Here is a 23,752-nt window from a genome sequence, read left to right as displayed (position 1 = left end):
CTGTGATTATTAAAAGTGAATGAAAATATATTATATATATACCACAGCCATATCCCCCTCGTGAGAAGTGGCTAGAGTCATTTCTGACTCTTTTTGGGAGATTGATTCAGAGGAGGGGATTCCCAGCCCCCTCGCTCAACCCAACTGAGGTGTTGGGAGTCATTAGGTGACCAAACCCCCCCAATTCCAACCCCTAATGCTGAGCGCCAAGCAGGGAGGCAACGGGTACCAATGTTTAAGTCTTAGGTATGACTCGGCTGAGGCTTGAACCACAACCTCCCAGTCTCGGGACGGGTGCCATACCCCCAAGGCCACAGAGCTGGTCAAATGTATGAAATAATAATAATGCCAAATCCTGTGTCCCAAATCAACGTAAATATACCATTTCCAATTTGTCTTCCACCTTCAGTTAAGAGTGTTGAGGCAACTTTTTTCCATGAAATTTGTCCTTAATAACGGTTTCAAAACAATGTGCATGCAAAGTTCCTTTGTAAAAATGTCACAAATGACTGCAAACGACAAGCATATCGTCATTTTATCTTTCGATGTAGAATGCACTGAGCGAGAGAGAGAGAAGGAAGTGCCTTGCGCTGTGTGCAGGGATCCGCCCACCTGTACTGCTCACCCAATCAAAGTCAGCGTTTTTATTTATCAGTTTAAATGGTTTCTTATAGAACTCCTGCATGAAGTTGCTTCGGCTTTATATGGACCAAAATCGGGATGTAATCACTTGACTTTGGAAAGCCACAGCGAGATGTGCAATAGTTACATTTTATTTCGGGGCCAAACGTACCGTAAATTCCGGACTATGGAGCGCACCTGATCATAAGCCGCACCCACCTCATTTTAAGAGGAGAACCGATTTTGTACTTACACAAGCCGCACCTGTATATAAGCGGCATGCGCCCACATTAAGAAATGTAACACAAACACAAAATTAACCCAAACCCGACTTTAAGTCCCGCGATTGATACTGAATGTCCTTCATTAAAGTACACAGTCCAAAAATCACAGCTGGCAAAATGAACGGAAAATGACACCGGTACTTAAGGTTTGATGCAGACCTGCAGATTCCGGGTCCTGTTGAAAGTAATCCAAGGAAAAATGTGTATATTTCCAAAGGTAAGGGTGGGAAAAATATATATCCACTATTGTCCGCCGCGTCCACAAACACGTCTCACCTTTACTCCACTTCCCGTCTTTTTGATTCGCCCGTGCAAAACATATCAGAATAAGTCTCTAAAATAAATACATTACAAAAATATACAGTTGCAAATACATATTATACATGGTTACACATATTTAAAAAGAAAGACGGTACACCGAGAGAGTTTTCAAAGCTTTAATAATAATTGAAGCTTAAACTTTCATCCCAAACGGTGCCTGTGACAGGTCAGTAAATGGTAGCAACACGCTAGCAACGCGCTCGCAACACAGTAAACGGGTCTGGTAAGAAAAAAACATACCGTGCTTGTAAAAATCACGGTAAACCGTCCTCATCTTCCTCCTTAGATCTGAAGCCATCAAAGTTGTCTTCCTCAGTGTCGGAAAGACACTTTGTCATATAGACGTCGTCCCACGCTCCCGCAGCCTCACTCGCGCTGTCACTGTCGCTGGAACTCTCATCCACTCCTGATTCTCTGCCCTCCTCTCCATCACGCAGCAGACCGGCTTTTCGGAACCCGTTGGTGATGGTGGATTATTTGATGTGCCTTTCTTTTTTCATTTTCCATGATGAGGGTATGTTAACGCTAATTTAATTTATGCACAAGCCAAGAAGTTGCAGTCTTCTTCGGCGCATATAGTCCAGCGGTCTAAATCTTACCTTTTGTACTCGAGCGCCGCTGGCGGCCGTTAGAAAAATGACATCAATTGGCCGCATCACTGAATAAGCCGCAGGGTTGAACGTTTGGGAAAAAAGTAGCGGCTTATAGTCCGGAATTTACGGTACTCATGAAAAGAGCCATATGTGGCTCCTGAGCCATAGGTTCCCTACCCCTGCAATAGATAGATAGATAGATAGATAGATAGATAGATAGATAGATAGATAGATAGATAGATAGATAGATAGATAGATAGATAGATAGATAGATAGATAGATAGATGGATAGATAGATAGATAGATAGATAGATAGATAGATAGATAGATAGATAGATAGATAGATAGATACTTTATTCATCCCCTAAGGGAAATTCACATTTCCAGCAGCATCCCTGAGCTGAGAACAGTACAATAAAAAAGCCAAAAGAATACAATATACAAATACCCAGTGTGACGTGCAAATGCCCACTGTAGCGTGTTATATAGAGTAACTAAATAGTGCTACACAGAATACATATTGCAGTAAGATTCGGTAATATCCAATGTAGGTGGTGTGGTTTAATGTGGGCCTTTACTCTGCCGGGTGGAGTTAAAGAGCCTCATGGCATGAGGAAGAAAAGATCTCTTCAGTCTGTCCGTAGTACAAGACAGTGACAGCAGTCTGTCGCTGAAACTGCTCTTCTGTCTGGAGATAATGCTGTGTAGTGGATGCGATGGATTGTTGAGAACCACTGGTTTAGATGAGAAGGGGAACAACCTAAATATTATTGTTAAGAAACCATTTGAGCTCCCCTTTAAAATCCCAACACAGAAGTTGACAGATTGGGTTCAAGGTAGGAAGTGGCAGGAGTTAATATATTCAGACATGAATTCCCAATTAATACAGCTTTCAAGAGTAAATGATTACAAAGGGCTGCCTCACTTTGCACATCAGTAGCTTGGCTGCTTTGTCGTACTAATCTTGGAGATACGAGTAAAGGCAAATGTGACAAGGTAATTTGGAGGACCGTCAAAGATGCTTTCGTAAATCAGCAGCGAGAATTTGGAGACGTTTGCGAAACAAACTCAAGCGTTTGCTTACACGACTGTTGATTTGTATGACGCCAAGTGAACCCTGCTTTCATGTTAATTTGCCATCAGACAAAAACGATACTTTTAGCTCAGATCTGGAGATTTCTTACCTTTTTGTGTAAATCATATGGTGGAATTTCCTTTAACTGTGTTAGGAATTGGCACCACTAACCATAATTAGCGGGTCCATTTTGACCCGGGGTCTCCGAGCAAAACAGGTGTATCGGTGTTCTGGTTTGCCAGCGTCCCTGCGTCCTAGACGCATCATTTTTGCTGGGGACGCATAGTCTCAAATCAACTTTTTTGACACAAAATTGTCATTATTACCCGATTACTTTTATTTTTAACAAAGATTTACCTCACTCTTAACTTTTCGTCAGGCAGATCCGCCATTGTTGTTTTGGTCTCGCGGTTCGAGTTTTCGTCCGCACGCCGATCTCGGCAAACGAGATCTCGTTGCTTCGAGATGACGTCATTGTTGTGGTGGTTGTCTTCGAGTAAGGGGGAAGGTTAAGTATGCCTCCGAAAAAACAGTGTTAGGTGAAAATCAACAATTGGTAATTTCTTCAGTGTCAATAATAAGTCAAAACATAATGCAGAAAGTGAAAACAACGGCAATAATTCTGGCACGAAAAAAACGGCGGAGAAATTATTCGGAAGATCGCGGAGGCAAGGAAAACACGTGTGCGGGGGGGGGATTTTTTTAAGGGTTATTGTTCTGTCTTCTTTATTCATTATCCATTATCCGTTATCGGTCAGTTCATAATACGCTGCAAAGCCTAGGAGCCGGGACTCTTACTCTCAGCCAAAAGGCCAAGCTAAGGTCCTAGCCTTAAAGCCTTGCTTGCGAATGCACCGTTAAGAGCTTGCCCTGTCCACTCCACGCATCGGCCCGGTATTGCAGTACCTCCAGGAAAACTCGTGTGTTGTAGCGAACGAATCGACAAAAGAAAATAAACAAAAGAATACTCCTAGCAAGAAAAGGACTAAATTATATTCCTGGTGACGCTATGAGGAGGATGATAATGGATTGGACCTGGAGAAGGCATGACAACTGTGGCGGGACAGCAAAACACGAAGAATATATGAACTGAAAAATCTGAAGTGATAACTGCTTTGCATTACCAATGAGCTGTGATGATTAAAAGTGCATGAATATATAGACTGATATTTCAGCAATATTATTTTGTATCATGTACAATATTTTTATGAACTGAAAAATCTGAAGTGATAACTGCTTTGAATTACCAATAGACTGTGATGATTAAAAGTGAATGATAATATAGATTAATATAATTATTTCAGCAATATAATTTTGTATAATGTACAACAAGTATTTTGACGTGTTGGAGAAACTGCAAGTATTTTAAAAAAAGCAAGTATATATAATGGTTTATGATATTTTTGGGTTATTGTGGAAATCTATACTTCTTTTCACAAGGTATGTGTTTGTTATCACTAAAACAGGGGTGGGCAAACTTTTTCAGTCTCGGGCGACACATAAAGCCTGTCTTTATTAACACAGTCAAAGTTGAACCTAGCGGCTCTATGATACGGATTTTTTAAGTACAGCAGGATCTCCACCAATCAAGAGCCGGTTCCCTTCGAGATGCAAGTGCTCTCTTGTGATTGGTCGATATGCATTTCTTTTTTCCATGGGGCCTGGTACCCCCCCCAAAAAAAACGCTCTGCAGTTGCAAACTCCAGGTTTAGTCCACTCCAATGTTCCCTGTAATTTTCCTCACGGGTCTGAGCGTTCACACAAAGTCGGTGAGCAACACTTGAAACAACAGTGAGCAACCATAATCCCAAGTGTGGCAAGATCATTAATCATCAAACATGTCCAAAACTTGACATCACGTTACATTTTGCTGAGTTTCCGGCAATGCAAAATTATTTTTCTCTTTTGAATGAATTGACTCATGTACTATTGCAAAGGTTGTACGGCCTACAAACGTCGTTTGTTCTTACAATTCTTTCACAAGATATCCATTTCTTTTTATTTCCTGATATATTTTGTCGCATAATATTAACATTTTTGGGGGCTCATTTAGTCGGTTGTAAAATACAAAACTGTACTTAATCACATTTTTTTGTGGAAATACAATGTTGGCAACAAGATTCACTTGATATAATTGGAAGTTATTTGAATGCAACACAAACTTTTTCTTCTTTTTTCCGTGTTGTTTTCTCCTTTTTTTTAAATTCCTTTAAAAAATCTCATTGTGTTTATTTTTTCCGAGCTCTTACTTTTTTCTTTTTGTTCTCTATTTGCTTTTTTTCTACATTTCTTTCTTTTCTTTTTTTCCTAAATGTTTCCTTCTTTTTTCTCTTCCTTTGTTTCTTTTTTTCTCAGCTTTTCATTTTGGTATTTTTTAATATTTGGTCATGTTGGGATTAAAGAAGCAAAACAACCTGAAGAGCCGTTTAGGACCCGAAAGAGCCGGTTCCTTTTAGTGAGCCGAGCCGAAGAAGCCGGTTCTCGACAAACTGCACTAACTTTACTCAACTTCTTTCTACTTCGACTCGACTTCAAAAAATTTGACTTTGACTTGAGTCGTTTCTTATTAGTAATTTTGAGCCCTCATTTTTGTGCGCTGGCTAGATTTCCTTGTGCGCTGAGAATGTGCGAGCAGTGCGCAATTGCGCACGCGCGCAGCTTAGAGGGAACACTGGTCCACTCTCACAAGCCTTTTGAGCTGTGCTTTTTTAAAATGGCCGTCTTTGTTTTAATCGATTCCTTCTTTTTCATTACATTGATTTCCATCCCAGCCTTAAAACACTCATGTCTTTGTTCATGTCTGCTCCACTACTGAATGCACAGAGGTATAAGAATGTATTCAATTGGGGATAAAGGTGGAAATTGACTGCACCAGCAATGAAAGGGCACTCTTGATTAGTGTTTAGAGTGTTTATGTGTCGGCTTGGCAACTATATGTTTTTCAGCTTACATCACCAGCAGGGCGCTGAAAGAAAATGGCTATTGTCTGAGAACATTTTCCTTTGTGCCTAGTGTTAGAGAAGCAGACTTGTTTATAATGGTTGAGTAACCTAATAACCCTAACCTGGTCTCCACATTTGATAAAAAAAAAAAAAAAAAACACCTCCCCAATCAAAACAAAACGACACAAAACAAACCCCATCTTGTTCCTATTCACACGTCAGCAACAATAGTTGCAATTACTTGTGGCCGTGGCACCGTATCTGGTGTGCCAAATGGAACTGTGCAATTTCAATTTGTGCATTTATTTCTGAATTTACTAGTAATAAAGTAGTGTCCGGCTGGCTCTTGTGTCGCGAACCAGGACAGGATACAGGAAGCAGAACCCAATCGCGTAACGTTACTCACAGTTTATTGGGGAGAAGAGGAATGAGCGCACACTCGATCCGGGGATCGTTGGTGGCGGAAGTGGATTGATTGCCATGAGGAAGTGGTCAAAATCAGAAGGGCGAGAACAAAACAGGGGCAAAACACAGGCAATAACGTAGATTCACAGAGCTTGACAAAACAAGAGCAAGAAAACACAGGCAAAACGGGGGATTCACAGAGTTTAACAGGAGTTTTGCAGATGCTTCAACAACTAATGGCTCAAAAGACAGCGTTTAAGTACTCCCAGGGAGCAATCTGTCAACGCGTTTCAGCTGGTGTCTATGGGCGGGGCCAATTGGGCGCCGTGGCAACCGTGACAGAACCTGGCGCCACACGGCGGGGACCAATTGGGCTCGATGGCAACCATGACAGATAGTCAAACTTATTATTAGTTATTGGAGTAATGGGGGCAGAAACCCTCGCAAGACGTAAATATCTGCAAAGTAGAAACCATTATATATTTGATCATTCATTTATGTATCTATTACTCAAGAGGAAAACCAATTTACTGGCTAAAGTATTTGTTTAACAAATAAAAGTATTGTACTTTTTTATTCATTTATTTTTCCAAACAACATCTGTACTGTCGTCTACTTTAAAAACAATGTTGCCGTTTTATCGCACAACTTTAAGAGCTAAGGACCTGATAATCTTCATTTTACATGATAATTTGCCGCTATCATGCGGATGTTACCGAAAACTGCTTTTACCTATCGGTTCTGTGCAGCGGTGACGTTGTGTAAGGAAACAGTTGTCAATCGAAAATTGTTTTCCCATTGAAATAAATGGAAAACGGGTTTAATTCGTTCCATGGATTTCAAATGACACCAAACCCCCAATAGATCAACTGTAACTGCCCTGAAAGTACACTAATATTCAGTCAATGTTCATAAATATACCACATAGAACTAAAAAATAAGAAATAAGGCTAAGAAAATGCAAAATATGAAGCTATTGTACAGTAAAAACCAAGAACAGTTTAAACAACAAGATCTAAATGTATGGACTTCTAAGTGCAACAAACAAATAAACCATAAAAAAAATAATAAACTATTTTTATGTGAAAAAAAGCTAATCATTAAACACATTATCCCTGAAAATGTCAGTAAACAAACCTTATTTACTAAAAATAAATAAAATCTAAAACAATTTTGTGCTGTGGGCTTGATGTTCGGTGTTAGGTTGGGAAGCGTAAACTGGAATGAATAAGTCAAGTCAAGTCAAATTTATTTATATAGCCCTTAATCACAAAAATGTCTCAAAGGACTGCACAGGATTACAGTTACAAAATTACACAATTACCTGATCTTAAACTAGCAAACCAGCATGCGGGCAAGGAAAAACTCAAAAACCTCAGTGTGAGGAGAAAAGAGAAACCTTGAGAAAGGACCTCACATGTGGTAATCCCCCTTCCAGGATTGAACAGGGTGAATTACAATTAGCATTACTGTACACAGAATAGTAAACACTAGGTAAGATGTTGAAAATGTCCGGAAAGAGCATGACATCAACGACGACGCCAGCTGGTAAATGCAGGGGTTGACATGCTGCAGGTCAGACGCCGGTCCGCTGACCCATCCCAAATCATCCTTCTCCTTCGTATCAGCCAGGCAGGCCTCAGAAAAAGACAGGACAAAACAGAATACGAGGTGGGCATCAATCATATGCTTTGGAATAGAAGTGTGTCTTAAGCCTCAATTTAAAAACTTCCGTTGAGGTTGCAGATCTTATCTCCAGAGGCAGGGCATTCCACAACACCGGGGCCCGGATGGAGAACGCTCTCGAGCCCGCAGACTTCTTGGCTCTCGGAATCACAAGTAGACCGGCATTTTCCGAGCGCAGACTCCGTGCAGGAACATAGGGGGAAATCAAATCAGAGAGATAAGAGGGTGCAAGCCCATGCAAACATTTATATGTTAATAAGAGAACCTTAAAGTCACATCTTAAGTGGACTGGGAGCCAGTGCAAGTTGGCCAATACAGGTGTAATATGCTCAAACTTTTTAGTCTTAGTCAAAAGTCTAGCTGCCGCATTCTGAACCAGCTGCAAACTTTTAATGCTAGACATCGGGAGACCAGAAAGCAATACATTACAGTAATCAAGCCGAGAAGTAATAAACGCATGAATTAAAATCTCTGCATCTGATTGGGACAGCATTGAACGAATCTTCGCAATATTACGGAGGTGGTAGAAAGCTATTCTAGTAATATTTTTCACATGTAACTGAAACGACAGATTAGGATCAAATATAACACCTAGATTTTTGACCGAGTCACTATGGGTGATATTACATTTGTCTAGGTTCAGGGTAATGTTTGAAAACAAATGACGACAGTGAGCTGGACCAATAATCAACATTTCAGTTTTTTCTGGGTTAAGGCGTAAAAAATTATTTGACATCCATCTTTGAATCTCAGTAAGGCAATCCTCCAGATTTCTAAAACTTAAATGTCCAGTTTTTTCCAGTGGCACATACAGTTGAGTGTCATCTGCATAGCAATGGAAACTAATATTATACTTGCAGATAATGTCACCAAGCGGGATCATATAAATACTAAAAAGAAGGGGGCCAAGTACAGAGCCTTGAGGAACACCACAAGGGACATTAGATTGATTAGAGGTCAAATAGTAATAGTAATAGTGAATGTGAGTGTGTTCTTGACTCTAACCACCTCCCACTAGGGGGGGATATGGCTTCGGTACAGTGATAGATATTGTATTGTATTGTATTTATTTATTCAGCCAGTAAAAACCATAAATATGATATATACAAGAAATCATTTGGCATGCGAACACTCAATATTGATAGAATAATAGATTTAAAAGAATAAAAAGAATTGAGTAAAACATATATTGTAGTGTATAAAACAAGGTAATTATATAGAATAGTTAAGAAAGAAAGACTATGTAAACAACAAGACTAGAGTAGAATAGGTCGGAGGAACGCCGTTGGCATAATAATACTATACATAATAACCTTAATCAATTCCCGTTGAACATACGTATAGCGGAAGGGTAAAAACTCTCTTTAAGACGCGTAGTCTTGCTCACAATAGAGCGAAGATGGCGACCTGACGGCAGGTCATCAAAGTACCTGCAAGCAGGGTGACTGGGATCGTCTATAATTTTTAGTGTCCGTTTTCTAGTTCGTTCTCTGTAGATACTTTGCAGCGACGGGAGGCCAGTACCTATTATTTTCCCTGCCGTCCTCACTACTAATTCCCTCATTGACAAATCTTTCTGATTGGCGCGACCAAACCAAACTGTGATTGACCTAGTTAAAACGGATTCAATGATAGCACGATTAAAATGGACTAGAATGAATTGACGGACTCCGAATGATTTGAGTTGACGAAGGAAGTAGAGCCTTTGTCTGGCTGACTTTAGAATATCAATAGCATTGACAGTCCATGTGAGGTCAGCTGACAAGTAAGTACCCAGAAACTTGAATGAATGGACCAGTTCGACCTCACTACCTTTGATTGACAGTGGCGCATGCGGGGGAGGCTTAGTACGGAAATCTATACAAATATACAAATTTAAAGACAAAAACCTGGAATCCATGGAAAATGAAATGCATACTGACAAAATTCATCTTGATTGGTGAAGCTCCTGTTGAACTTACAAAAACAGTCTCATAGATAGATAGATAGATAGATAGATAGATAGATAGATAGATAGATAAATAGATCGATAAATAGATCGATAGATAGATAGATAGATAGTTAGATACTTTATTCATCCTCGTAGGGAAATTCACACTTCCAGCAGTCTACCCCGTTGTTTATTAACAGATTAACATGATGCCCTGGGGGTGCTTGTAGCGGAGTGGATGACGTCACACGCCAGTCCAAAAGTTCGACATCCCTGTGGCAGATGGAAATCTTTTCTTTGTGTCCAGGGATACACCACCTCGTGTTAGCAAGTCCGCCTCCTCTCCGATTCCCCCAGGCTTTCGTGTCTCTGTATAGCGGCGCTGAAGCCGGATTGCTCCGGGTAGCTCCGGGTGGCTACACGTTAGTGTCCGGAATGCTAAACGTGAGCCACGTTTCCGCAAAACACAGCAACTGCGCTCCCTGTGCGCTTCGATGTTTTCCACCAGCACTCGTTGATCTTATTTAGTCGTGAGTTCGCATTTACCATGATTACGGATGGTACCGAAGACTTATAACGCCGCTAGCCGCTTAGCTAGCTCCGGCTCTTCTTCCACAATAGGCCCCTTCATCACTCCGGCACGAGAATTCTTCAGGGCAAGGAGTTGATTTCTTGAATAAACACATTTTTGTGCGCTAAAACCCTTGTCCGTAGGATAGAAGTGATCCATAGTGTAGTTGTCAAAACGGGAAGAAAAACCGCAATATATCTTTTATTTATCGTAGACGTTAGTCCTGGAGATTTGTTTTCCAAGAAATACCGCGCCTTGGTTAAAGATATGTTGAGGAACATTACCTTTGTTCGTTCCTAGATGAACTGGAGACGTCTCAAATTGTTTTTATTGTCTCATTTTTTTCAAGTTTTTTCAGAAACATACAGCCTTGGTTCTGTGGGAGTTCAATTTGTAGAGCTCCGACAGAACTGTACTTATATTTCCTCCTCACTTGAATAGATTTCGGTTCACTGCTGGATGGGCGCCCTCCTGGCCTGTCTCTTATTTCTACAGCAACATCTTAAAATTGAGAGATCGAGCAAACTTCCTGTTCACGGAACATAATGTGCTTTTTGGGGCAAGCGGATGGAATCGAGTCACAATGCTTAACTGGCCGCAAATTGTCAGCGCATTGAACGTGTTTTTGAGTACAAATAGGCAATTTTGTGTTCTTTACGAGGGAAAAGCGAGTCAAAACGTTTAATTTATACTGCAAAGTAGTATGGATTAAGGTTTCCCTTTGTGAAATATGCATTAGATCAGGGGGTTCAAATGATCTGCCCTGGGGCCAATTGCGACCCCCCGGATTTTAGTTTGAGGTCCCCAGGGTTGGGTAGGGTTACTTTAACTGGATTACTTTCAATTACTTTTGGATTACTCCGATACCAAATATGCTAATAAAAGACAAAAGAAACTAAATAGCAGCACGGCAGCGCAGTGGTTAGCGCTTGTGCGGCACAGTTCATGTCATGGGAACCTGTCGTGGGTTCAAATCCAGCTCCAGACTTCCTGTGCGGAGTTTGCATGTTCTCCCCGTGCTTGTGTGGGTTTCCTCCGGGCACTCCGGTTTCCTCCCACGTTCCAAAAACATGCATTTCAGGTGAATTGGCCGGTCCAAATTGTCCCTAGGTGTGAATGAGCGAATGAGTTGTCTGTCCCTGTGTGCCTTGTGATTGGCCGGCAACCAGTTCAGGGTGTCCCCTGCCCACTGCCCGATGATTGCTGGGATGGGCTCCAGCACCCCCGCGACCCTACTGAGGATAAGCGGTGTAGCTAATGAGATGAGATGAGAAACTAAATATGAAATTACTAAATTTTGTACATGGAACGGCAAAAATGATGTTGGCAAGCTGTTTGGATTTATTTTCATTTTGTTTCTGTGGCATTTTATGTTGGTTTTGCCGGAGATCAAAGAGATCAAAGCCAGGAGAGAAAGCTTACTACGTGTTGTGAGTCATCGTTTTATTTATATTTAGTTTCTTTTGTCTTTTTTCAGCATATTTGGTATTGGAGTAATCTAAAAGTAATTGAAAGTAATCCAGTGAAAGTAACCCTACCCAACCCTGGAGGTCCCTGCCTTAAAATTGAAATTAAAGAGACAGTGTGTATTTTGCAACTAGATGTCGCTGCACTCTGTCGTGTTACAGTAAAACGAGTGCTAAAAGCAAGACAAAATATGGTGACTCAGAGTGACCAAAAGGCACTTTATTACTTTTGAAAACACATATAAGACAAAAAAAAAATAAAAAAGAAAAAAAGACAAAATTGAAAAAATAAGAAATAAGTCAAAAGGTTAAACTAAAGACAAAAGGAAAAAGGAAAAGGAAAAAAGAGAAGAGTAAAAAAAAAAAAAGAAAATAAATGAGAAAAAATTGCATTCTTTTCATTTTTGTATTTTTCTCTTTAATGCATTTCTTTTCTTGCTTTTGTTTTTTTTCCTTCGTTTTCTCCATTTTCATCTTTTTAATTTCTTTTCCACTACTTTTCTTTTTATCCCCGTTTTCATTTTGGGGCTCTCTTTCTTATTCCCTATTTTTATTTCTTTGTGAAAAAACAGTGTTCATTTTACCTGTGAAAGTGATGGGTCCCGGGGACTCGCATGGTCAAAAATATATGGGTCCCAACAGAAATCTATGGGTCCCCAAAATTTTGTGTTATCCAGGTTGACAAATATATGATATAAATCGGCGACAAATATATGATATAAATCTATATTTTTATTCAGTTTTAATCATCACAGTTAATTGGTAATCCAAACCAGATATCACTTCAGATTTTTCAGTTCACAAAAATATTGTACATTATACAAAATAATATTGCTGAAATATTAATCAATATATTGATGCAGTTTATGAATATGAATCTATATTTCCATTCAGTTTGAATCATCACACTTAATTGGTGATACATAGCAGTTATCACTTCAGTTCACAATATTGTATATTATACAAAATAATATTGCTGAAATATTAATCAATATATTTTAATCATCACAGTTAATTGGTAATACAAAGCAGTTATCATTTAAGATTTTTCAGTTCATATATTCTTTGTGGTATGCTGTCCCACTACAGTTGTAATACCTTCTCAAGGTCCAATCCATTATCATCCTCCTCATAGCGTAACCAGGAATATAATTGAGTCCATTTTGGCAGAAAAGTCCTTATCTTGCTTAGGAGAATTATTTTGTTTAAAGGGACAAACAGATAGGAGTCTGTGCACCAATGTTCCCTGTAATTATTTTGTTTTCTTTCATCGAGTCGTTCGCTTCGACACACATGTTTTCCTTGCCCCTGCGATCTTCCGAAGAATTTCTCCGCCGTTTTTTCATGCCGGAATTATTGCCGTTGTTATCACTTTCTGCGTTATGTTTCAACTTATTACTGACCCTTAAGAAATGACCAATTTTGTGTTGATTTTCACCTTAAATCGACGACAAGCACCACAACAATGACGTCATCTCGAAGCAACGAGATCTCGTTGGCCGAGATCGGCGTGCGGACGAAAACTCGAACCGCGAGACCAAAACAACAATGGCGGATCTGCCTGACGCAAAGTTTGGAGTGCGGTAAACCTTTGTTAAAAAAAAATTAACTAAGTAATAATGACAAAAAGTTGCGTCCCAGGGATTTGACACTATGCGTACCCAGCAAAAATGATGCATCCAGGACGCAGGGACGCGGGCAAACCAGAACACTGCCGTCTGTCCCTTGAAGTCATGCCCATCCCGGTGTGCTACAACAAGACTTCATCTGAGAATTAGAGAATCGCTGGGGAACCTCCGGATTTCCTCTACCCTCTGTGGCAATATAAATAGGGGCATGCTGTGCAAAACACAAGATCTGCTTAATGTCCATTCACGTCTCTTCAAGCGCTGCCTACCCCACTGTGACTTGGCAGGACCTCAAGGCTTCACCAGCCTCTTAAGGATTCCTGCTGCCTTGATACTCTCCCAATCTTTAAATATCTCTAGCATAAAACCCCAGTGTGTAATATTTGACCCCTAGAGTGTACTGTTTTCTAATGCGAAGGAAAACCAGTGCCAAATAATCACTGCGTAGCAGCAAGATGCCAAACATGGCGGCAACTACTAGGATTCAGATATGTAAAATAATAACAAACTTCTACACCTATGATAGATTATGTATTTCCGCCCAATGTTCAAATATTTCCTTTTTTTTAACTGAATTGTTTTTTTTTTTAATACCACTAGAACACAGGTGTCAACCAGGCGGCCCTCGGGCAAGATCGGGCCCGCTAAGGGATGGAATCCGGCCCGTAAGACAACACTCAGAGAAGCGCAAGAGAAAAACGAGCTGCTGGTTGAAATGTGTCCACTTGATGTTGCCAAAGCCAGGTGCCTCGAACAAAGACACTGTACTTGTATTTATTTCTCTCTCTCTCTCTCTCTCTCTCTCTCTCTCTCTCTCTCTCTCTCTCTCTCTCTCTCTCTCTCTCTCTCTCTCTCTCTCTCTCTCTCTCTCTTTTCCACCCCTTTTCTCCCACTCTCTGTCTCTTTCACTCTCCTTGTCTCTCTTTTTCTCTTCCTTTGTTGCTCTGTCTCTTTCTCTCTCTGTCATTTTTACTTATTTTGCGCTTGTTTCCTTTTTTCCTTTTCTCTCTTTTCTTTTACTGCTTTTTTTCTCTTTTCTCTCCTACTGTCTTTCTATTTCTCTTTGGATTTCTTTCTTCCTCTCCCTTTCTTTCCCCCTCTCTCACGACTTTTTATCTTTTGTTTCTCCCGCTCTCTCCCTGTTTCTCTTTCTTTGTCCCGCCTTCTCTCCTTTTCCCTCCCTCTTTCTCTTATTTCCTTATATATATATATATATATATATATATATATATATATATATATATATATATATATATATATATATATATATATATATATATATATATATATATATATATATATATATATATATATATATATTATATATATATAGACAACACTCAGAGAAGCGCAAGAGAAAAACGAGCTGCTGGTTGAAATGTGTCAACTTGATGTTGCCAAAGCCAGGCGCCTCGAACAAAGACACTGTACTTGTATTTATTTATCTCTCTCTTTCTTTTCCACCCCTTTTCTCCCACTCTGTCTCTCTCTCTTTCTTTCTTTTCCATCCCTTCTCTTCCTTTGTTGCTCTTTGTCTCTCTTTCTCTCTCTCTGTGTCTTTTAACCTCTTTTGCTCTAACTTCCTTTTTTTGAAATATGCCAACTTGATGTTTCCTTTGTTTCATTCTTTTCTTTTTTATTCTGGCTTTTATTCTAAATTTTTCCTTTTTTTCTCTTGTTTTTTTTTCTAAGCTTTTCCCTACTTTTTCCATTTTGGTATTTTTTTTATTTTTTGTTCTATTCCTCCTTCCTTTAAGTCATTTTGTGCATAATTTCACATTATATTCGGTCATATAGGGATGAAAGAAGCAAAAACAACCTGAAGAGGCGTTTAGGACCCAAAAGAGCCGGTTCCTTTTAGTGAGCTGAGCCGAAAAAGCCGGTTCTCGAAAAACTCTACTGACTTTACTCAACTTCGGTTGTTTTCGACCTTGACTTCCAAATACCGCATTTAGAACACAGTCAAATTCCTTTAAAAATCTCATTGTGTTTATTTTTTCCTAGCTGTTACTTTTTTCTTTTTGTTCTCTATTTCCCTTTTTTCCTTTGTTTGTTTCTTTTCTTTTTTTCTGGCTTTTTTCTGAATTTTTCCTTCTTTTTTCTCTTCCTTTTGTTTCTTTTTTTCTCAGCTTTTCACAACTTTTTCCATTTTGGTATTTTTTTTTTTTTTACTTCTATTCCTCCTTCCATTTTGTGCATAATTTTACATAATATTCAGTCATATAGGGATGAAAGAAGCAAAAACAACCTGAAGAGGCGTTTAGGACCCAAAAGAGCCGGTTCCTTTTAGTGAGCCGAGCCGAAGAAGCCGGTTCTCGAAAAACTCTACTGACTTTACTCAACTTCATTCTACTTCGACCTTGACTTCAAAACACCGCATTTAGGACACAACGTCAGGGGAACCCGTGTATTTTTACCTTCATGCATTCTAACTTTGACTTAATTCGCTTTTAAATTAGCAATTTGGAGCCCTGATTTTTGTGAGCTGGCTAGATTTTCTTGTGCACGTAAACGCTCTGGGTAGTGCGCAATTGCGCACACACGCAGCTTAGAGGGAACATGGTCCCGATAGAGTCCAATAATATATACTTTCTTTCCATTTGCATAGAAATAAAAGCCAACTGTTGCCTCATTCCTCTATTTTGAAAAGATACAATACCTTTAGCGGTAAAAAGGTGTAACAACAAGTGGCTACTCCCCTCATGTCGGCTCCAATCCAAGATCAGTGACTTTAAGATCACATTGGGGACATAATGTCATTTACATGCTTCATCAGCTAATGCAAGACAAATCCATTTTTTGCTCCGACAGGAAGGGCCACATACATTATCTTGATGAGCACGCAGAGTCAAGGGGGAGGGCTGGACTAATGACACCAAATGAAATTATTCCCCACCTCTGTTCTAAAGACAAAATGACCCCTTTTGCAGTGTTCATTTTACCACTGAAAAGTACTGGGTCCCGGGGACTCGCATGCTCAAAAATGTATGGGTCCCAACAGAGATCTATGGTTCCCCAAAATTTAGTGTTATCGAGGTTTACATTGTAAATCGGCGACAAACATATAATATAAAAACTATACATTCATTCAGGTTTAATCATAACAGTTTATTGGTAATAGAAATCAGTTATCACTTCAATATTTTTCAGTTCACAACAATATTGTACATTATACAAAATGATATTGCTGAAATATTAGTCATATATATATATATATATATATATATATATATATATATATATATATATATATATATATATATTCATTCGGTTTTAATCATCACAGTTAATTGGTAATACAAAGCAGTTATCACTTCAGATTTTTCAGTTCATATATTCTTCGTGGTTTGCTGTCCCGTCACAGTTGTAATGCCTTCTCAAGGTCCAATCCATTATCATTCTCCACAGAGCGTAACCAGGAATATAATTTAGTCCATTTTGGCAGAAAAGTCCTTTTCTTGCTAGTTGTTTATTTTCTTTCTTCGAATCATTTGCTTCAACACACGTGTTTTCCTTGCCTCCGCGATCTTCCGAAGAATTTTTCCGCCGTTTTTTTCGTGCCGGAATTATTGCCGTTGTTACCACTTTCTGTGTTATGTTATTACTGACACTGAAGAAATGACTAATTTTGTGTTGATTTTCACCTTAAATCCACGACAAACCACCACAACAATGACGTCATCTCGAAGCAACAAGATCTCGTTGGCCGAGATCGGCGTGCGGACGAAAACTCGAACCGCGAGACCAAAACAACAATGGCGGATCTGCCTGACCAAAACTTTGGAGTGCGGTAAATCTTTGTTAAAAATAAAAGTAATCGGGTAGTAATGACAATTTTGTGTGAAAAAAGTTGATTTGAGACTATGCGTCCCCAGCAAAAATGATGCGTCTAGGACGCAGGGACGCCGACAAACGAGAACACTGTGTCACGAGGCGTGGTGGGGTCGAAGGAGTGATCGGACCAGAACGGAGGCAGGAGGCAGGAAGAGAGAACTCAATTGCGCAACGATCCAAAAGGTTTATTCAACAAAATAAAAGTTGTCCAAAACTCTGGGACATGACGAAACAAACAGTTGATTCTTCCAACTCAACTAAACAGGACAAGGCATAACAGAACAGACAATGGTTTAAACTAAAACAGGACAAGGCATAACAGACCGGGAGTTTGTATATGTATAATGAGCCAGCCCTCGCAAAGCCCAGAATCCAGCCTTAAATAGCAGACACAATTAGTTGAACTGCTTCAGCTGTTGCCCAGAGGGCGGGGCAGACTGGTCACCAAGGCGACCATGACACACTGAAAGAAACTCAAGTGTGTAGGAAAGGTTCAAGGCTGGAAATGAATGAATTGCAAGAGCAGCTTGCTCTGAAAAAAAAAGATATCTGACTCAAATCTATTGAGGAAAACACTACAACCACCACAGAATTGAAACGATTCGTCGTAGGAAATCCACTATTCCGAGAAAACGTCCCCTTTCAAAAGAGACAGCAATTCAAGATTTTTGCCCTGCGAACTCGCTCGAGTGGAACATTCATTTTCTTTGACAATTGGCTTCGTCAAAAAGTGCAACGCACAAAAAGTCAATTAAAAACGAAAATCTTTGCACGTAAAAATGTTTTGGGGTGCAAATTACATGCTATGAAATTCCGTCCTATCCACTTGAGTTGTCCTACCTTTTAGTTGACCTGGCAACAATTCTGTTTTCTTAAATAAAACTCAAATAAAACCATCAACATGACTTTTTACGATGATCCAAAACACAGGTGTCAAAGAGGCGTCCCGCGGGCCAAATTCAGGCCCGCTAAGGGATTGAATCCGGCCCGCGAGACAACACTCAGAGAAGCGCCAGAGAAAAACAAGCTGCAGGTTGAAATCTGTCAACTTGATGTTTCCAAAGCCAGGTGCCTCGAACAAAGACACTGTACTTGTATTCGTCTCCCTCTCTCTCTCTCTTTCTCTCTCTCTCTCTCTCTCTTTCTTTTCCACCCCTTTTCGCCCACTCTGTCTCTTTCACTCCCTGTGTCTCTCTTTTTCTCTTCCTTTGTTTCTCTTTGTCTCTTTCTCTCTCTGTGTCTTTTAACCTCTTTTGCTCTAACTTCCTTTTTTTTCCTTTTTTTCCTTTTCTCTTTCTCTCTTCATACCCTTCACGCTTTCTTTTCTCTTTTCTCTCCTTCTGTCTTTCTATTTCTCTTTGGATTTCTTTCTTCCTCTCCTTTCTTTTCCCCCTCTCTCATGACTTTTTATCTTTTGTTTCTCACGCTCCCTTCCTCCCTATCTTTCTTTTTCTTTCTTTGTCCCACCCTCTTTCCTTTTCCCTTCCTCTTTCTCTTATTTCTTCATCTCTTTTTCTTTCTCTTTAATCTACTAGTCCGGCCCCCGAGATAATTTTTGTTCTATTGTGTGGCCCCCGAGTTAAAATGAGTTTGACACCCTTGATCTAAAACAAGGGTTGGCATGTATACATACACCAAACACGATGCTAAAAAGCTGCCAGTGAAAACATAGCAGGTTTAAAAAAGCTACATCAGAAAACATGATTTTGAAGTGGTGAAAGAGTGAAATAATCATAAGTACTCACTGCACAGTTCTGAGGTCATGGGTTCAAATCTACGAAGCTACCAACCTTCCTGTGCGGAGTTTGCATGTTCTCCCCTGATGCGTGGGTTTCCTCAAGCGATCCGGTTTCCTCCCAAATTCAGAAAACATGTATGTCAGGTTAATTGGCCGGTCCAAATTGTCCCTAAGTGAATGAGCGAGGAAATTGTCTGTCCCTGTGTGTCCTGCGACTGGCTGGCAACCAGTTCAGGGTGTCCCCTGCCCACTGCCCGGAAATGGCTGGGATGGGCTCCAGCACCCTCCGCGACCCTACTGAGGATAAGCGGTGCAGATAATGGATGGATGGATGGATGGACTCACTGCTTTCATCAGCACAAATCGCTATGAGCGTTGTACGTGTAATGGGTAGGAAGGAATTTCCCAATTCCGGTCCTCGAGTTTTGCATGTCCTGCATGATTTTTGAGTTTTTCTACTCTAATACAGGTGATTCCAATCACCAGGATCGTGAACACGCTTTTGTCAGCTTGTTAATGATCTAATATTTTTTATCACCTGAGATGAAGAAGAGAAACCTCCAAAGCCTCCAGGACATGTGGCCCTCAAGGACCCGGTTGCCCACCTTTGTGTTAAAGGGTAATTAACAAAATTAAATATATTATTTTCTTGCCAAATTTGGCACTAATGCCAACCAATTTTTTGCCATTTTGACTCATTTTTGAAGGCCTACGGATATTTTGGCTCTTTAGTTATGTAAGCATAGGACATATCAAAATAAAGCTTCAACCTTCATCTTTCATTAGAAAACAATCATGTTGCTAGCTTTAACCATTGTTTAGTAAACAGTTAAACATTGCAAGTTTCTTGAAAATACTCGTTTCCAAGAAAACTTTTGGGAAAAACAATAAAAGAAGAAACATTTGGAAGGTGCGTGACTGAAAGGACTTTGGCCGGGTCAGGGCGACTCCAACTATTTGCTTAACTGATAAGAATTTGTCTGGGTCAGGACGACTGGAATCGAGCGCCCGGCTAGAAAAAAAACAACACGTCATCGCTGACCGAACACAGTATTAATGCCACTGTCGCTCGGAGAACTTTGGAACACGACTGAATGTTTGGATGAAATAAACAACGTGTCCCCTCTCATTTCGATTCTCTCTGCTCCTTTATGTATGTTTTGGGGCGGGGCCGATATACGTCCTGCTCCGAAAGTCTCTTTGCCCTAACGATGATGAAGGGACTTTTTGATTAAAAAAATATTTGTTGAAGCCTTAACTTGCCCCATTTTTTTCACCACACTGCTTAACTGTGCCTACTCACTATATAGGCCACCAATCGCTCGTTACAGGAAGTAACACGAGAAGGTGGGGGCTTCCTCGGTGTGTGTACAAAGATCTGAACAAAGCCATTCTTGCCATTTAATGGTGATGTTTCCTACTGAAATAATTCCCAGTTTCATATTTACTCATGAGCTGCGCCAAACCCTTAACGATAGTTTTTTTTTTAGAATAAAAAAGAACAACATATTTTTATATTTTGGCACTCATGTACCATGCTTCTGAATTAGTTAAACCAGGGGTGCCAAACTCATTTTAAGTCGGGGGCCACACGATAGAACAAACATTCTGTTGGGGGCCGGACTAGTAGATTAAAGAGAAAGAAAAAAAGGGATAAAGAAATAAGAGAAAGAATGAGGGAAACGAAGAGAGAGGGCGGGACAAAGAAAGAGAGAGAGGGAGAGAGCGTGAGAAACAAAAGAGATAAAAAAAGAAGTCGTGAGAGAGGGGGAAAGAAATGGAGAGGAAGAAAGAAATCCAAAAAGAAATAGAAAGACAGAAGGAGAGAAAATAGAAAAAAAAGCGCGAAGGGTAGGAAGAGCAAAAGAGAAAACAGAGAAAAGGGAAAATGAAGTTAGAGCAAAAGAAGTTAAAAAGACAGAGAGAGAGAAAGAGACAAAGAGCAACAAAGGAAAATAAAAAAAGAGACACAGAGAGTGAAAGAGACAGACTCTGAGAGTGGGAGAAAAGATGTGGAAGAGAGAGAGAGAGAGAGAGAGAGAGAGAGAGAGAGAGAGAGAGAGAGAGAGAGAAGGAGAGAGAGAGAGAGAGAGAGAGAGAGACAGAGAGAGAGAGAGAGAGAGAGAGAGACAGAGAGACAGAGAGATAGAAATAAATATAAGTACAGTTTCTTTGATAGAGGGACCTGGCTTTGACAACATCAAGTTGACATATTTCAACCTGCAGCTTGTTTTTTCTCTTGTGCTTCTCTGAGTGTTGTCTCGCGGGCCGGATTCAATCCCTTGGTGGGCCTGATCTGGCCCGCGGGCCGCCTGTTTGACACCTGTGAGTTAAACTGTGCATTTGACCCTCTGTTTTTTTCTTCTTCTCTGTATAATTTCGCCAAGGCAAATCCCCCTAAGAAAAATGTCCATCAGTTGGTACACACTAATCTGTAGAGAATTATAAAAGTCTGCAGGCACTGAGAGAGAAATAATTCAGTTTTGGGAATCAATATTCATACAATAAAAACTTTATTCGAACCTCAAAATAAAAACAGAACAAAAACAATAACTCAACAACAAAATAATATTACATGATATGTTCAAAAAGGGCAGCACGGCGACGCAGTGGTTAGCGCGTGTGCGGCACAGTTCTAAGGTCTTGGGAACCTCCTGTGTGGGTTCAAATCCAGCTACCAGCCTACTTGTGCGGAGTTTGTATGTTCTCCCCGTGCTTGCGTGGGTTTCCTCCGGGCACTCCGGTTCCCTCCCACATTCCAAAAACATGCATTTCAGGTGAATTGGCCGGTCCAAATTGTCCCTAGGTGTGAATGAGCGAGCGAGTTGTCTGTCCCTGTGTGCCCTGCGTTTGGCTGGCAACCAGTTCAGGGTGTCCCCTGCCCACTGCCCGATGATTGCTGGGATGGGCTCCAGCACCCCCGCGACCCTACTGAGGATAAGCGGTGCAGCTAATGAGATGAGAGATGAGATGTTCGAAAAGGGGTGGTCAGAAGCAAATGCTTGTATTATCTACCCCTTCATCTTCCCCACCAAATACACCAATGATATAACAACATTTGTAATGATATTAATAATAACAGTTTTGATATAAGAATAGCAACAATAACACAAAGTTAACTAGACGCACTATTCCCAATCCCCTGCACCACTCATACCCCATTTTCTTCATCTCTGTATTCCGCCACGAATGATTTTTTTTGTATCTAAACCTGAACAAGTGAATAGTTGGACATTGTTTGATCTTGTCATGTAAATTGTTCCAAAGTTTGACTCCGCACACAGACACACACATACTTTTCCTGGTGGTTCTCACCTTTGGGATTATGAATTCACTCCAGCCCCTTAAATTATAATTTCCCTCTTTCTGAATGAATAATTAATGGATGTTTTCTGGCACTATGTTTTTGTTGACCTTAAATAGCAGTTGTGCAGTAAAAAAAAATACTAAATCATCTAATTTTCATAATTTGCACTGCAGGAATAAAATATTAGTATGATCTCGATATCCTACCCTGTATATGGTTCTAATTGCACGTTTTTGGAGGATAAAAGGGGGCTGCAGTGAACTTTTGTAATCATTGCCCCAGACTTCTGCACAATACATGTTTTTAAGATACCGTAAACCTGGACTATAAATCGCACCTGATTATAAGCCTCACCCACCACATTTCGGGAGGAAAAACTATTTTGTACATACAAAAGCCGCACGTGCATGCGCCCACATTGAAAAAACGCAATACAAACACGAAATGAGGGTTTTTTGGGGGTTTTTAAGGGTTATTGATCTATTTTCGTTATTCATTATCCATTATCCGTTATCGGTCAGTTCATAATACGCTACAAAGCCTAGGAGCCGGGACACTTACTCTCAGCCAAAAGGCCAAGCTAAGGTCCTAGCCCTAAAGCCTTGCTGCGATCATTGCGAATGCACCGTTCCCGGAGGTACTGCAATACCGGGCCGATGCGTGGAGTGGACAGAGCAAGCTCATATTCCATCTCCGAAATGCAAAAATCAAAGATAGTGACTCTGCATAGACAGTACACAATCTTATAACCACAGTTGGGGCGTGGCTTCTCCATACCCAATACAGTCCAAAAAACAAAGCCGGCAAAATGAACGGAAAATGATACCCGTACTTAAGATTTAATGCAGACCTGCAGAGTCCGGGTGCCCGTTGAAAGTAATCCAAGGAAAAAAGTGTATATTTCCAAAGGTAAGGATGGGAAACATATATCCACTATTGTCTGCCGCGACAACAGGTCTCACTCACCTTTACCCCACTTCCCGTCAGCCCAAGTTTGCCCCGCCCCTTCTTTCTCATTTGCTCGTGCAAAACATATCAGAATAAGTTTCTAAAATAAATACAGTACAAAAATATACAGTTTCAAATACATATTATACATGGTTACATATATTTACAAAGAAAGACGGTACACCGAGAGAGTTTTCAAAGCTTTAATAATAATATTATAACTTTCATCCCAAACCGTGCTTGTGAAGGGTAGCAAAACGCTACTAGCAACACGCTCGCAACACAGTAAACAGCTCTGTTGAAGAAAAATACCATACTTGTTATAATCACGGTAAACCGTCCTCATCTTCCTCCTTATAACTGATGTCATCAAAGTCGTCTTCCTTCAGTACGGTAAAGAGAC

General features: G+C 40.2%; 1 pseudogene; it reads right to left on the bottom strand.

The window, feature by feature from the left end:
- Nucleotides 1-23,023: 23,023 nt before the first annotated feature.
- LOC148362112 (U2 spliceosomal RNA) lies at nt 23,024-23,113 on the bottom strand (annotated as a pseudogene).
- Between the last annotated feature and the right edge of the window lie 639 nt (nt 23,114-23,752).

The sequence above is a fragment of the Urocampus carinirostris genome, chromosome 7, assembly GCF_059441175.1.
Source record: "Urocampus carinirostris isolate Australia breed hairy pipefish chromosome 7, RoL_Ucar_1.0, whole genome shotgun sequence".
Lineage (NCBI taxonomy): Eukaryota > Metazoa > Chordata > Actinopteri > Syngnathiformes > Syngnathidae > Urocampus > Urocampus carinirostris.
The sequence above is the reverse complement of the archived record's forward strand: the minus strand, read 5'-3'. Positions and strand labels throughout refer to the sequence as shown.